The 15,160-nt window shown below is 35.8% G+C and overlaps 2 pseudogenes across 2 annotated transcripts; both read right to left on the bottom strand.

Moving 5' to 3' along the window:
* Window positions 1–3,766: 3,766 nt before the first annotated feature.
* On the bottom strand, window positions 3,767–7,791 carry LOC306651133 (large ribosomal subunit protein P1-like; annotated as a pseudogene). The gene is made up of 2 exons: window positions 7,672–7,791; window positions 3,767–4,083 (listed from the first exon to the last, which is right to left on the bottom strand). The product of its transcript is annotated as a large ribosomal subunit protein P1-like (transcript).
* Window positions 7,792–8,253: 462 nt separating this feature from the next.
* On the bottom strand, window positions 8,254–14,278 carry LOC306651134 (non-selective voltage-gated ion channel VDAC1-like; annotated as a pseudogene). The gene is made up of 3 exons: window positions 14,240–14,278; window positions 8,775–9,152; window positions 8,254–8,550 (listed from the first exon to the last, which is right to left on the bottom strand). The product of its transcript is annotated as a non-selective voltage-gated ion channel VDAC1-like (transcript).
* Window positions 14,279–15,160: the final 882 nt, after the last annotated feature.

Genomic DNA, 15,160 nt, shown 5'->3' on the forward strand with positions numbered 1-15,160 from the left:
CACAATTTCATCCAGGAAAAAAGTACAAAAGGTATTTTTCTGGAGCTTGACACATTAATTATAAAATTCATTGAGAGTGTCACATGCCTATAAATCCAGTAACTGGGGAGGCTGAGGCAGGAGGATTGCTAGTTCAAAACCAGTCTCAGCAATTTAGCAAGAGCAACTTAATGAGATCGTGTCTCAGAATAAAACATAAAAATGACTGAGGATTTAGCTCAGTGGTAAAACACCATTGGGTTCAATCCCTAGTCCCCCCCACAAATCACTTAGTATGAAAATAAGTAAAAAATTGCCAGAAAAAATCTGAAAAAGAAAAATAATGAAAAAGAATACAGTAATACCAGACATTACAACATACTAGATACCCTATAAAATGACATTTTGTTACTGGTACAAAGATACACCAATGGAAAAGAATAGAAAATCCAGAAATAGAATGCACATAAAATTTAAGTGTACATTTCCAAGTGGAATCTTCAGTCAGCATAGGAAGAGATGGACTTTCTCTTAGTGGTTGTGGGCTAACTAGATAGCCTTAATGAAAAAGATAAAAATTCCTCACAGCATTTGCTAGATAAGTTTTAAAGGGATCAACACTTTAAATTCAGAAAGTAAGCATATAGGTACCAGAGGAAAACACTTATAAATCCCTTTATGACCTGAGAGCTGGGAAAACTTTTTAATTGTGTTTTTAAATTTATTCATTCATTCATTTATTTATTTATTTTTGTGGTGCTGGGGAGTAAACCGAGGCCTGTGCATGCTAGGCAAATGCTTTACCACTGAGCTACATCAGCCCTTCTAATCATGTTTTAAAATCCAGAAGTGATAAGGGAAAACACTGTTTTTTAAAATTACATTAAAAATTCCATGAGTAAAGTAAAGAGATAAATAATAAATCTGGAAAGGATACAGAACTTGTGAAAATAGAGGAGAAAAAGACCATAAGTCCTAGAGAAAACTGAAATAGAGATATGAACAGACAGTTCACAGAAAAAAATGCAAATGGGTTTTAACCTTATGATGATTAACTCAAAATGAAAGAAATGCAAACTGTGCAGAAAGACCATTTCACACTTACCAGATTGGCTGAAGCAACGGTGCTGGTGGGAGTGGAAAATGGAAAGTCCCTTTGAAGGGAAATTTGGCAATATTCTGCAAAATCACATATGCATTTATCCTGTGATCCAGCAATCTCGCTTCTAAGTCTCTACTTCAAATACACATTGCCAAAAATGCAAAAAGATATATGTACAAGGCTATTCACTAAAACATTATTTATAATGATAAGAAAAGCTGGAAACAGCCCCAAGTGTCTATCAATAGGAAACTGGTTAAATAAATTAGTACTGAAAAGTGAAGTGCTATGCAGGTGCAAAAAGGAATACAAAATATCTCTGTGAAATACTATGGAGTAATCTTAGGATAGGCTATTTAGGGAATAAAAGCAAGAAGGAGGAAACAGTAGAGATGCCACCTTTTTGTCTAGGAAAGGGGGAACATGAATTATAAAATGCCTATGTAATTATGTCCATATGTCATTTAAAATAAAATGATAAATCATAACATCTTTAAAACGATTACTTATGGAGAGAACAAATAGGACGAGAGAGATAGAAGTAGAAACTGGATTTTACTGAATATGCCTTGTTTTGTGTATTTGACTTTGGAACTATGTAAATGTTTTATACATATATGGGGGAAATTAAACTTTAAAGAAGGAATTCCTAAAATTGAAATTAAGACATTAATGAACTTTTATGTGTATAGAGTTGGTGACAAAACTAACCAGAGAAGCAGGATACACATTGACTTTATTTATTTATTTTTTTAATTGTAAACAAATGGGATACATGTTGCTTCTCTGTACATGGCATAAAGGCATACCATTTGTGTAATCATAAATTTACATAGGGTAATGTTGTTTGATTCATTCTGTTATTTTTTCCCTTCTCCCCAATCCTCCCACGCCTCTTTTCCCTCTATACAGTACTTCCTTCCTCCATTCTTGCCCCCCTCCCTAACCCTAACTCTAACCCTAACATTAACCCCTCCCTCCCCCCATTATGTGTCATCATCCACTTATCAGCAAGATCATTCATCCTTTGGTTTTTTTGAGATTGACTTATCTCACTTAGCATGATATTCTCTAATTTCATCCATTTGCCAGCAAATGCCATAATTTATCATTCTTTATGGCTGAGTAATATTCCATTGTATATATATATATATATATATATATATATATATATGTATATATACCACAGTTTCTTTATCCATTCATCAATTGAAGGGCATCTAGGTTGGTTCCACAATCTGGCTATGGTGAATTGAGCAGCTATGAACGTTGATGTGGCTGTATCTCTGTAGTATGCTGATTTTAAGTCCTTTGGATATAGGCCAAGGAGTGGGATAGCTGGGTCAAATGGTGGTTCCATTCCAAGTTTTCTAAGGAATCTCTACACTGCTTTCCAGAGTGGCTGCACTAATTTGCAGCCCCACCAGCAATGTATGAGTGTACCTTTCTCCCCACATCCTCACCAACACCTGTTGTTGCTTGTATTCTTGATAATCGCCATTCTAATTGGGGTGAGATGGAATCTTAAGGTGGTTTTGATTTGTATTTCTCTTATTACTAGAGATGTTGAACATTTTTCCATATGTTTGTTTATTGCTTGTAGATCTTCTTCTGTGAAGTGTCTATGCATTTCCTTACCCCATTTGTCGATTGGATTATTTGTATTCTTGGTGTAGAGTTTTTTGAGTTCTTTATAGATTCTGGAGATTTGTGCTCTATCTGAAGTATGATTGGCAAAGATAGTCTCCCACTCTGTAGGCTCTTTCTTCGCATTGCTGATAGTTTCCTTTGCTGAGAGAAAGCTTTTTAGTTTGAATCTATCCCAGTGGTTGATTCTAGCTTTTATTTCTTGTGCTATGGGAGTCCTGTTGAGGAAGTCTGGTTCTAAGCCGACATGTTGAAGATCTGGACCTACTTTTTCTTCTATAATCTGCAGGGTCTCTGGTCTGATTCCAAGGTCCTTAATCCATTTTGAGTTTAGTTTCGTGCATGGTGAGAGATATGGATTTAGTTTCATTCTGTTGCATATGGATTTGCAGTTTTCCCAGCACCATTTGTTGAAGAGGCTATCTTTTCTCCATTGCATATTTTGGCCCCTTTGTCTAGTATGAGAAAATTGTATTTATTTGGGTTTATGTCCATGTCTTCTATTCTGTACCATTGATCTACCTTTCTATTTTGGTACCAATACCATGCCGTTTTTGTTACTATTGCTTTGTAGTAGAGTTAAAGATCTGGTATTGCGATACCCCCTGCTTCACTCTTACCCATTGACTTTAAAACACAGATATATGACTGTACATTCTTCGTGGAGACAAAAACCTAAGGACAAAACAACAATAACAACAAACAAAACAAAAACAACACTTCAAAATTAATATCAAAGAAGTTAGTAATTATATTGTTGGTGGTAGTGTTGATATTGTTATTCTGATACTGTTGTATGTTTATTGTTGTATTAAACAAATGAGTAATGTGTTGGTGTCATCGGGATTTTTTTAAACAATGTTTTATATGTTGATAGACCTTTATTGTATTCATTTATTTATATGTGGTGCTGAGGATTGAACCCAGTGCCTTATGCATGTTAGACAAGCGCTGTACCACTGAGCCACAGTCCCAGCCCTCATCAGAAATATTTTTTATCAGCAAAGCTCAGTTTTTTATTCAACATATTACAAGAATTTAGTCAAAAAGACCAAAGCCCATGTCATCATTGGATTCTTCTTTCTTTGCTTCCACTTTCTTCTCCTTAGCTAGGGTAGCCACTGTGGAGGGAGCAGGACCTCCTGCTGGTGCTGCACCAGCTGCTGGAGCAGGCCCACCAGCCCCTACATTGCAAATGAGGTTCCCAATGTTGACATTGGCCAGGGCCTTTGCAAACAAACCAGGCCAAAAAGTTCAACATTTACACCAGCTGCTTTAATGAGGGCATAGATTTTATCCTCTGTGACGGTCACCTTGTCATCGTGCAGGATGAGGGCAGAGTAGATGCAAGCCAGCTGGAAACAGAGACCATGGTGCTGACTGCCCGGTGCGGTGCTAGTGGCTGGATGAAGTGAGGGCCTCACCCCAATGCGGCCTTAGCTTCTAAGGACCGAGCACTTTGGTGGCAGCTGAGGAAAGTCTCATCAGGATTTTTGACATGGGAGAAATAAAATGCAGATGCAAGTTCAATGAAGTTAGGTAAAACCAATAATTCTTGATGTTGAATTGAAGTATCATTATGAATGGGTGATGTATCTTCCTTTTTAAAATAAGAAACCATATTTCTTAGTTTCATTCACTAGAAAGATCAAGAGACAAAATGAACAAATCAGAAGTAATAAGTACCTTTAGAACTAAGATTGTGGTCCCTAATTTTCCATCAGAAGAAACAGAGCCCAGAAACAGGAAATAAATGAGATGAGCCTAAATGTGATATCACAGAATTTTAAAATATTTTCAAAAAATATTACAGTTGTGTCTTCAGGACTCAGGAACCAGTGTGAATAGGTTCCCACTGACCAAATGTGCATTGGTCTGTTCATCACAAAGAATAAAAACATGCAATGGATTTAAAATATGACTTGATAAGGATACTTAAAACTATTCTTTGGATATTATTGGTAAATGCTAGAGAACCAATTTACTATTTTGAATTTACAAATGAAGAGGGAGATCAAGAGTTAAATATGTCTTTCTTTTTCTTTTTCTTTTTTTTTTTTTTTGGTACTGAGGATTTAAACCAGGAGCATTTAACCACTAAACCCTATCCCTTTTAATTTTTTATTTTGAGAAGGGATCTTGCTAAGTTGCTTAGGGCCTCACTAAGTTGTTGAAGCTGGCCTCAAACTTGCTATCCTCCTGCCTCGGTCTCCCAGGTCTCTGGGATTACAGGAGTGTGTTACCACATCTGGCTTAATTATGCCATCTTATATGAACTGTAATTCAGGATAAACAAGTAGTTGATAAGTACAAGTATCTGTATATAGAAGCTTTCCAAGTAATAAGTGAAAAAGAAATGATAAAAATAAACATCATTTTAAAATACCTTTTAAATTAATGGAAGTAGATAATGATTATCAGTGGCTATTAGTGGCATAAAAGAGACAGCCAGACATTATATGTTTTCTAGTAAAAATAAACTGTACCACCTATGATAAAATGTATGAATAAACTTAATTAACTATGAATTTAAAATAATCATAACTATTGTGAATTGAGCAGCTATGAACATTGATGTGGCTGTATCACTGTAGTATGCTGATTTTAAGTCCTTTGGGTATAGGCCAACGAGTGGGATAGCTGGGTCAAATGGTGGTTCCATTCCAAGCTTTCTGAGGAATCTCCATACTGCTTTCCAGAGTGGTTGCACCAATTTGCAACTCCACCAGCAACGTAAGAGTGTAACTTTTTCCCTACATCCTCACCAACACCTATTGTTGCTTGTATTCTTGATAATCGCCATTCTAATTGGGGTGAGATGGAATCTTAGTGTAGTTTTGATTTGTATTTCTCTTATTACTAGAGATGTTGAACTTTTTTTCATATATTTGTTGATCGATTTTATATCTTCTGTGAAGTGTCTGCTCAGTTCCTTAGCTCATTTATAGATTGGGTTTTTTATATTTTTGGTGTTACTTTTTTGAGTTCTTTACATATTCTGGAGATTAGTTCTCCAGATTTTTGGTAAAGATTTTCTCCCATTCTATAGGCTCTTTCTTCATGTCATTGATTGTTTCCTTTGCTGAGAAAAAGCTTTTTAGTTTGAATCCATCCCACTTATTGATTCTTGCTTTCATTTCTTGTGCTTTGGGAGTCTTATTAAGGAAGTCTGGTCCTAAGTCAACATGATGAAGATTTGGGCCTACTTCTTCTTCTATTTGGTACAGGGTCTCTGGCCTAATTCCCAGGTCCTTGATCCATTTTGAATTGAGTTTTGCGCAGGGTGAGAGAGAGGGGTTGAATTTTATTTTGCTGCATATGAATTTCCAGTTTTGCCAGCACCATTTGTTGAACAGGCTATCTTTTCTCCACTGTATGTTTTTCACACCTTTGTTTAGTATGAGATAGCTGTATTTATGTGGGTTTGTCTCTGTGTCTTCTATTCTGTACCATTGGTCTACCTGCGTATTTTGGTGCCAGTACCATGAGGTTTTTGTTACTATTGCTCTGTAGTATAGTTTAAGATCTGGTATTGTGATACCTCCTGGTTCACTCTTCTTGCTAAGGATTGCTTTGTCTATTCTGGGTCTCTTATTTTTCCAAATGAATTTAATGATTGCTTTCTCTATTTCTGTGAGGTACATCATTGGGATTTTAATTGGAATTGCATTGAATCTGTATAGCAATTTTGGTAGTATGGCCATTTTGAACCGAACTAGATGCCCTTCAATAGATGAATGGATAAGGAAACTATGGTATATATACACAATGGAATATTACTCAGTCATAAAGAATAAAATTAAGGCATTTGCAGGTAAATGGATGGAGTTCAAGACTATCATGCTGAAATAAGCCAATTCCTAAAAACCAAAGGCCAAATATTTTCTCTGATAAGTGAGTATTGATACATATTGGCGAGAGGCTGGGGGGTAAGAGAAAAATGGAGGAACTTTGGATTGTGCAGATGGAAGTGAGGGGAGGGGAGGGGCTAGGAGTGGAAAAGATGGTGGAATGAGACTGACATCATTACTCTATATACATGTATGACTGCATGAATGGTGTGACTCTACATTGTGTACAACCAGAGAAATGAAAATTTGTACTCCAATAAAAAAAAGGAAAATTCCAGAAAAAAGCAAGGTATAATTGCACATACCTATAATCCCAGCAACTCCAGGAGGCTGATAAAGAAAGATCATAAGTTCAAGGCCAGTCTGGGAAACTTTGTGAGATCCTGTCTCAAAATAAGTATAAAAAGGGTTGGGGATGGCCACATCAATGTTTATAGCAGCATAATTTACCACAGCTAAATTATGGAATCAACCCAGATGCCTGTCAATAGATGAATGAATTAAGAAACTGTGGTATATACATGCAATTAATTTTTTGTGTATGTATATGAAATCATGGTATTTGCTGGTAAATGAATGGAAATGGAGAATCTCATGCATGCTAAGTGAAATAAACCAAATTCCCAAACTCATAAAACATGATCATAACTACCTTTTGGATTTAAAATGGGCATAAAATTAAAACATTTAACAAAATCAAAAGCAGGGAAAGTGTATTCATTGAAGTGTAAAAGCAGTCTAAGGAACTTGTCATGGTTGAAATAAGAATAAAATATTGAATAATTATTTTTTTGAGGTTTCAATATTTTATTCAATTTTTATTTTAAGTGATGTTAATTACAGCATTTGAAGGGGAAGATCTAATTCTACACAAAATGGAAGATTCTAAAATGTACCTGTTAAAGTGCTAAAAAGTAAACTGGGCGGTGAGAATACAATAGAAGTCCAATTTAGATTCCTAGTGTTGCCACTGTGTGAATTCAATCATGCAGACTCTTCCCAGCCCAAACCTGGAGCTCCTGGAAGCTATTTCATACATTGGTATAAGGGCAGGGAAGCCACAACACACAAAGGCATTCAGTCCTGAATTACTGGCTTCATCACATCCACCCTTTCCACCCCAAAATGGCCCGAGAAAGAAACAGCGACCACACCCTGCAGCCTACTTTTGGTGTAAAAGAGCTGATATGGACTAGGGTGGAAAAAGGTCATGAAGATCTGTCTAAAAAAGTCCCTTTCAGATGAGTTTGTACACACCACCAAGCAACAAGCTCCCCATTAATTAGGGTTAGGAAACCAAGGCTTGATTCTCAGGAAGTCCCAATTCCATTCCTTTACTCAATACAGATTTACAAAGTGCCTACACATTATCAGCTTCCCCTTGCAGCCATTTCTAGATTAAAAAAGAAAAGAAACCTGGTGTCTCTAGAGGGGCCACCAAATCACACACACACACAAAGTCTACAGCTGAAAGGACCATTTTTTGGACTTTGTTTCTTCTGTACTTCTGAAATGGTAACACTTTAAGGCTGAATCCTTTTTAACCTAGAGGTCTAACATAATTTTTAGCAATTCTTGCATCCCAGATATACAACTTTTTTTAAAAGGTACATTAAATTCTGAAGGTAGTTATGCTGCAAAATAGTTTAAAATTAACAACTGTACAATATTCATTTATGTTTGAAATTCCAGTCCTAGTCCCAACTTGTCACCACCATCATTGACATTCTTGCCATCCAGTAGAGCTGACAGTGTCAGTTTGATACCTGACTTTAGGGTCTGATGTATCCTAAACCAATCAGGCTGGAGTTGTTCTTTGGTCAAGAAGCAGGCATCAGGTCAATTTGATACTTTGCTGTTATTCAAAAGCAAATGTTACTGTTTCTTGCTGTCCAGGTGACACTGACAGCAGTCTCCAACTTCCTGTTCACCTCTGATAGATGGAGCCACCAAACTCTGTCCCCTTGTTCACTGTTCACATTAGTGTGAAGCTGGAATCTGTCAGTTGTTTAGCCAACTGCAAAGTTGCTCTAGGTCTCAAAATTCATCTGGTAACTAGCCAGCTAGCCAGCCTTCCTCACTCAGCACCAGAGTGCCCCAGATTGAAGGCCCAGCAATGGCAAAGTCCACATCAGAGCCCAGGTTGATGTTCCCATGTGTACCCTGTCTTGCTTTTAGCATTCCCCACCACCCACTGTAAGGTGAGAAGGATGAATGGAAGGTCAACTTCAGTCCACGTGCAAGTTGATCTTCCACTGTGATCTCAGTGTCTAGTATGTTGTTCCTGTTTCATTTCTCTGTAAACGTCAGTTCGTATTCAGTCCACCTGTACTTGGTTTCCAGGCTGCCTGACACTTTGGTGGTCTCCGTGTTGGCTGAGCCTCAGCTCGTAAATTCCAATTCATTCTCAGATTTTGTTTCTAAATTGAGTTTTATTAAGCCAAAGCCATAGCCCTTGGTGAAGATGTCCCTGGAAGATCTGCAAGATTGGCATACTTGGGAGGCACAGCCACCTTCTGCTCAGAGGCAGTGGGAGCTGTGGGGGCAGGGGTGCCTACCACTAGGGCTGAGGCCTGAGGAACCAAGAGAATAATTCTAACCTTTGTTAGAAAACTTAAAGAATATATATTTTTAAATTTGAGGATAACTAATAAAGAAATAAAAAAATAAAATATAATAATAGCTTCCAAATCAAATGGAAAATTTTATCTACTGAACAGAGGACATGAAAAAGGAACAAAGAATAACGAGTTAAGGGAAAACACAAAATAAGTCCAAATTCATTTATAATCAAATTAAACATTTTTTGTACTCAGGATTGAATCCAGGGGTGCTTTACCACTGAGCAATATTCCCGTTGCTTTGTAGTTTTAAAATTTTGATACAGTCTCATTAAAGTGCATAAAGCCTCACTAAATTGCTGAGGTTGGCCTCAAACCTGCAGTTCTCCTGCCCCAGCCTCCTAAAGTTGCTGGGATTAGAGGTGCATGCTACCATGCCAAGCACATTATATTCTTTTATTAGAAGAGTGAAATATTTAAAAATTCAGCTATATAAGGAACACACTTAAAAGCTTATAAAATGTTAGAAATAAAGGAATAAAAAATACTAACCATAAAAAGATGCTAAAACTATATTAATATAAGTCAAATTAGAATTCAAAGCAAGAAAAGTATTAAATTCAATAAAGAAAGATACCTAGCAATAATAAAATGAAATGAAAATTCTATCAAAAAGATATTAGTTCTCAACTTCAGTGCAACTGACAACATAGCCTCAGGGCAAATACAACAAAAATCCACATTCACAACAGATTTTTCAAACATCTCCATCATAAATTGATAGATCAAGCAGACAAAAACTGTGAAGGATATAAGACATATGATACTGCAAAATATATATTTGATCTTCATCCCTATTTCTTGAAGTGCAGATCCTAAAACCCTTGACATCTCCAGTTTCTTTTGTATGCTAATCACATGACTGGTAGCTGGCAGCTCACAGAGTGCTTTTAGCAGGGTAGCTGGTCACTGGAAACACCAAGACATGATTAAAGAGTTAAAAATTTCAGTTCCACCCCCAAACCTCTGGGGCTAAAGTTGGAGTTGATCACCTATGAATAATGATTTAATTAATCATGCCTACATAATGAAGCACCCATTTAAAAAAACAAAAAGGATGTGAATTATTCCTTTGTCCAGCAGATCCATGTTGTATACACTACCTATTAGTCATGTAGTAGCTGTCTTGCTTATGAGATAAACTGATGTGGTAGTGTAGTGCTTGTGTTCAATTAACCCTTTGGGGGTTGGTCACCTTTTCATCACTGTGACAAAATACCTGAGAAAATCAACTTAAGGGAGGAAATGTTTATTTTGGCTTATGGTTTCAGAGGCCTTGGTCCATAGTCCACTGCTCTGTTATTTTGAGCCTAAGAAGAGACAGAATATCATGGTAGTGTGAGTGTGTGGAAGAAGCTGTTCACCCCATGATGGCCAGGAAGCAAATAGAGAGGGGACAAGATATACCTTTCATGGACATGCCACCAGTGACCCACCTCCTCCAACAAGGCACCGCCTCCTAAAACCACCACCAGCTGGGGACCAAGCCTCCAACAAATGAGCCAGATCCAAACTGTAACACTTATTTTACTTAATAACAGTCCTAAGAGTAGTGATGCTGGAGATTTTATTATAGTATTTTTTAATAATTGTTCTGTTATGCTGTTTTTGCTTTTTACATCTTAATTTCTCTGATTTTATAAACTTTCTTATATATATGAAAAACGAGTCTTTATAGGAGATAGACTTTGTACTATTTGTACTATCTGTGGTTTGGGCATGATGGGAATCATGGAATGTATCCTCTGTAGATAAGTGGGACTACTACTTTCATAAAAATAAATACTAAATAAAAAATAAAAGGACTAACACTATAAATAACTTGTAATAAAGGGGACAAGAGTTGTAAAAATGAAGTGGAAAACAAAGAAAGACAAAGATCAACAAAAATAAAAGCTTTTAAAACATGTACAAACAGAGAAACAACATGTATCCCATTTGTTTACAATAAAAAAAAGGAAAAAAAAATCTATAAATTGGACATAAACTCTAGTACTATTGAACAAATGAAAGGGGCACAAATAAACAATATTAGGAATAGTACGGAGATATAGTATATCAGGAGTTTTCTGAAATTAAGATACTCTGAAAAACACTAATATATTTGAAAGCTTAGATGAAATAAATAATTTGTAATGAAATATAAATTATAAAAAATTGATACAAAAGAAGTAGAAGATATGAGTTAATTATTAATTTTAAAAGTTAACTGGTAATCAACTGTCTTTTTCAAAAGATATCAGGCCCAGTTAATTTCACAGGCAAGTGCTATAGTTTGGATCTGAAATGTGTCTCAAAGGTTCATGTGTTAAAAGGCTTGTTTTTCAGTTTCACACTATGGGAAGGTTGGAATCTTTTTTAAGAGGTAGGACCTGGTCAGAGGTCTTAGTTCACTACCCTAACCCTTGAAGAAGATAGTAGGAATACAGTCTCTTCCTATCTCTCTCATTCGATTCCAATCGAATCATCAGGTGAATGGTCTTTTTCCACCACATACTCCCACCATGATGTATCTTACCACAGGCTCAAACAGAGCCAATCAACCACAAACTGAAACCTCCAAAAACTATGAACCATAGCAAATCTTTCCTCTTTTTAAGTTGATTTTTCTCAGGTATTTTGTTATAGTAATGGAGAACTAATATGGCAAGTTTTATCATCTTTCAAGGAATGCAGCATCCCTATTTTACAGTGTTCCAGATAATACCAGTGACACATTCATTACCATCAATGAATCTACACTGACATTATTATCATGCAAAATCCACAGTTTATGTTAGGATTCACTCTTGGTATATATTCTACAGGTTTGGACAAATGTATAATGATATGCATACACTATAATAGTATTATACAGAGTAGTTTTCCTGCCAAAAATTCCTCAGTGCTCTGTCTATTCATCCTCCCTTACCGTTAAACCTTGGCAACCACAAGCACAAGGCCCTGGGTCCAATGCCTGGAGAAAGAAAAGAAAAGAGAAGAGAAGAGAAAGAAAGAAGGAAGGAAGTAAAGAAAGAAAGAGAAAAAAGAAAGAAAGAAAAGAAAGAAAGAAAGAAAGAAAGAAAGAAAGAAAGAAAGAAAGAAAGAAAGAAAGAAAGAAAGAAAGAGAAAGAAAGAAAGAAAGAAAGAAAGAAAGAAAAAGAGAAGGGAAGGAAGGAAGAAGGAGGCAGGGAGGGAGGGAAGAAGGGAAGACAGGTTGTCTACAAACATAGGTTGTCTACAAACAAAACAATTTTTTGATACATTCTGACAATATCTGTTTTTTAATTGGTGCATTTAGACCATTGATGTTCAAAGTAGTACTGATATAGTTGGATTATCAGTTAATCATATTTGCTGTTGTTTTCTATTTGTTGCTCTTGTACGTTGTTCCTATTTTTGTCTTCTATTCTGTTTCTTCTCTTTGTGGTTTTGTTTTTTTGAAACGGGTCTCATTACATTTCCCAGGTTAGTCTTGAACTCCTGTGATTAATTTATTCTGAATCTGCCTTCCAAGTAGCTGTGACTACAGGCATATGCCACCATGCCTGGTTCCTTTTGTGGTTTTCATTGAACATTTTGTATGATGCCACGCTCTCTCTTAGCATATCAGTTGAATTTCTTTTTCTACTTTTTTAGTTACTGCCTTAGAATTTGCAACATACATTTACAACTATTCCAAGTAAACTTTCAAACAATACCCTATTACTTCATACTTAAGTGAGTACCTTGTAATGACAAAATAATCCTAATCCCTCCCTCCCATCCCTAGTAACATAGCTGTTGTCCAGTTCACTTACAGATAAGTATATGTAAGCATAGATAATTGAATACATTATTGCTATTATTATTTTGAACCAAGTGCTATTAGATCAATGATCAATTAAGATTGATACAAATAAGTTTTTTTTTTTTTTTTTTTTTTTTTTTTGGTACTGGCGATTGAACCTAGGGGCACTTAACCACTGGGAAACATCTCCAGTCCCTTTTTAATATTTTATTTAGAGATAGGGTCTTGCTGAGTTTGTTAGGGTCTTCCTAAGTTGCTGAGGCTGGCTTTGAATTTGCGATCTTCCTGCTTCAGCTTCTCCAGCTGGTGAGATTACAGGCATGTGCCACCATGCCCAGTCAAACAAGTTTTAATTTTAACTTGACTGATTGACTCATTCACTAATGTTCTTCTTTTCTTTGCACATCTGAATTTCTAAAGCATATAATTTTCCTTCTCTCTAAGGAACTTCTAACATTTATTGCAAGGTTTAACTACTGATGACAATTCCCATCTATGTTTGTCATTACTTCTACTTCAAAAGTGAAGGATAATTTTACAGGCCACAAACTTTTAAGCTGCTGGGTGTTTTTTCTACAAACATTTCACATATTTTACTCCACTCTTTTCTTACTTGCGTGGGTTCCGAAAAAAATTCAGATGCAATTATTATCTTTACTCCTCTATAGGAGAGGTGTTTTAACCTCTGGCTTCTTTCAGGATTTTATCTTCATCTCTGACTTTCTGTAGCTTGAATGTGATATCATTCCCACATTTTGGGGATTGTCTATTCCTGCATTTATACTGTTTGATTTTTCTCTGAGCTTCCTGAGTCTGTGGTTTGGGGAATTAATTTGGGGGAAATTGGGTTATCATTTCAAATATTTTCTATATTCTTTTCTCTGCTCCCCTTCTTTTCTTTCTTTTTTTAAATGTGTAGTGCTGTGGTTAGAACCCAAGGCCTTGCATATGCTAGGGAAGTGCTTACTACTAAGCTATATCCCCAGTCCTCTCTTTTTCTTCTGACAGTCCCATTTTTCACACATTACATTTTTTTTTTGTAGTTGTTCCACAATACTTGGATATTTGGTTCTGCTTTTTTAAGTCTTGTTTCTCTTTCCTTTTCAGTTTTTCAAGTTTCTATTGAGATATCATCAAGTTCAGAGATTTTATCAGCTGTGGCCAGCCTACTAATGACCCCATTGAAGACATTCTTCATTTCTATTACAATGTTTCTGATCTCTAGCATTAGTTTTTGGCACTATCTTAGAATTTTCATCTCTCTGTTTACATTGCCCATCTGTTCTTGCATGCTGTCTACTTCATCCATTAGTGCCCTTACCATATTAATCATAGTTGTTTTAAACTCCTGATAACTTCGACATCTCCTGCCATATCTGAACATTATTTATTTAATTTATAATTGTACTGGAGGTCCATGTAAGTGAAAGAATCAAGAAAAATAAAGGAGGTAAGAAGATTGGGATGGAAGTATCAAATTGTCCTTATTTGCTAATGATAATTTGCAGAGAAAATTGAAGTGAAGATGTGAACTCCTTGAATTATTAAACATGTTCAACAAGGCTGATAAACACAAAAGCAACATACGAGAATCAGTAACATTCTTAGGTATCAGTAACAACCAATCAGACAGAGGATGGGGAAAGAGATTCTATTGATTTAAATAGAACTACAAGGCAATTAGCCTGAATCTTTTTAGAAAACATACAAAAACTTTGAGGTAAGAAGTATATAAACCTACTGAAATATAACAGACATGAGTGTGTATGCGTGTATGTGTGTACTGTTGTTCATGCATCAGAAGATTCACTATAATAAAAATATTTAATTTTCTAATACTAATAACTACAGTGCAATTTCAATAAAAAATGGCAATAGTAGCATCTTTTAGAACTTGTAAGCTTATTTTAAAGTTTATTTGGAAAATCAAAGGGCCCAGAATAGCCAAGAAAAATTTAAAGAACAGTGTGAATGAATCTTCTTTACCAGATATCCATTTATTATATAGCTAATTACTATTAATGTAGTAAACTACAGGCAGAGAAACAGAACAATAGTACCAATTGGATTGGCTCAGTAACAGACCTATATATGTGAAATATGTGACTCCATAAGAGGGAAATCAGTGGGAAAATAATTGAGTAAATGATGTCAATGCCATCATCAGCCTGTTTGTCTCCTACTTGCCTGT

The sequence above is a fragment of the Sciurus vulgaris genome (genome assembly GCF_902686455.1).
Source record: "Sciurus vulgaris genome assembly, chromosome: X".
NCBI classification, from domain to species: Eukaryota; Metazoa; Chordata; class Mammalia; order Rodentia; family Sciuridae; genus Sciurus; species Sciurus vulgaris.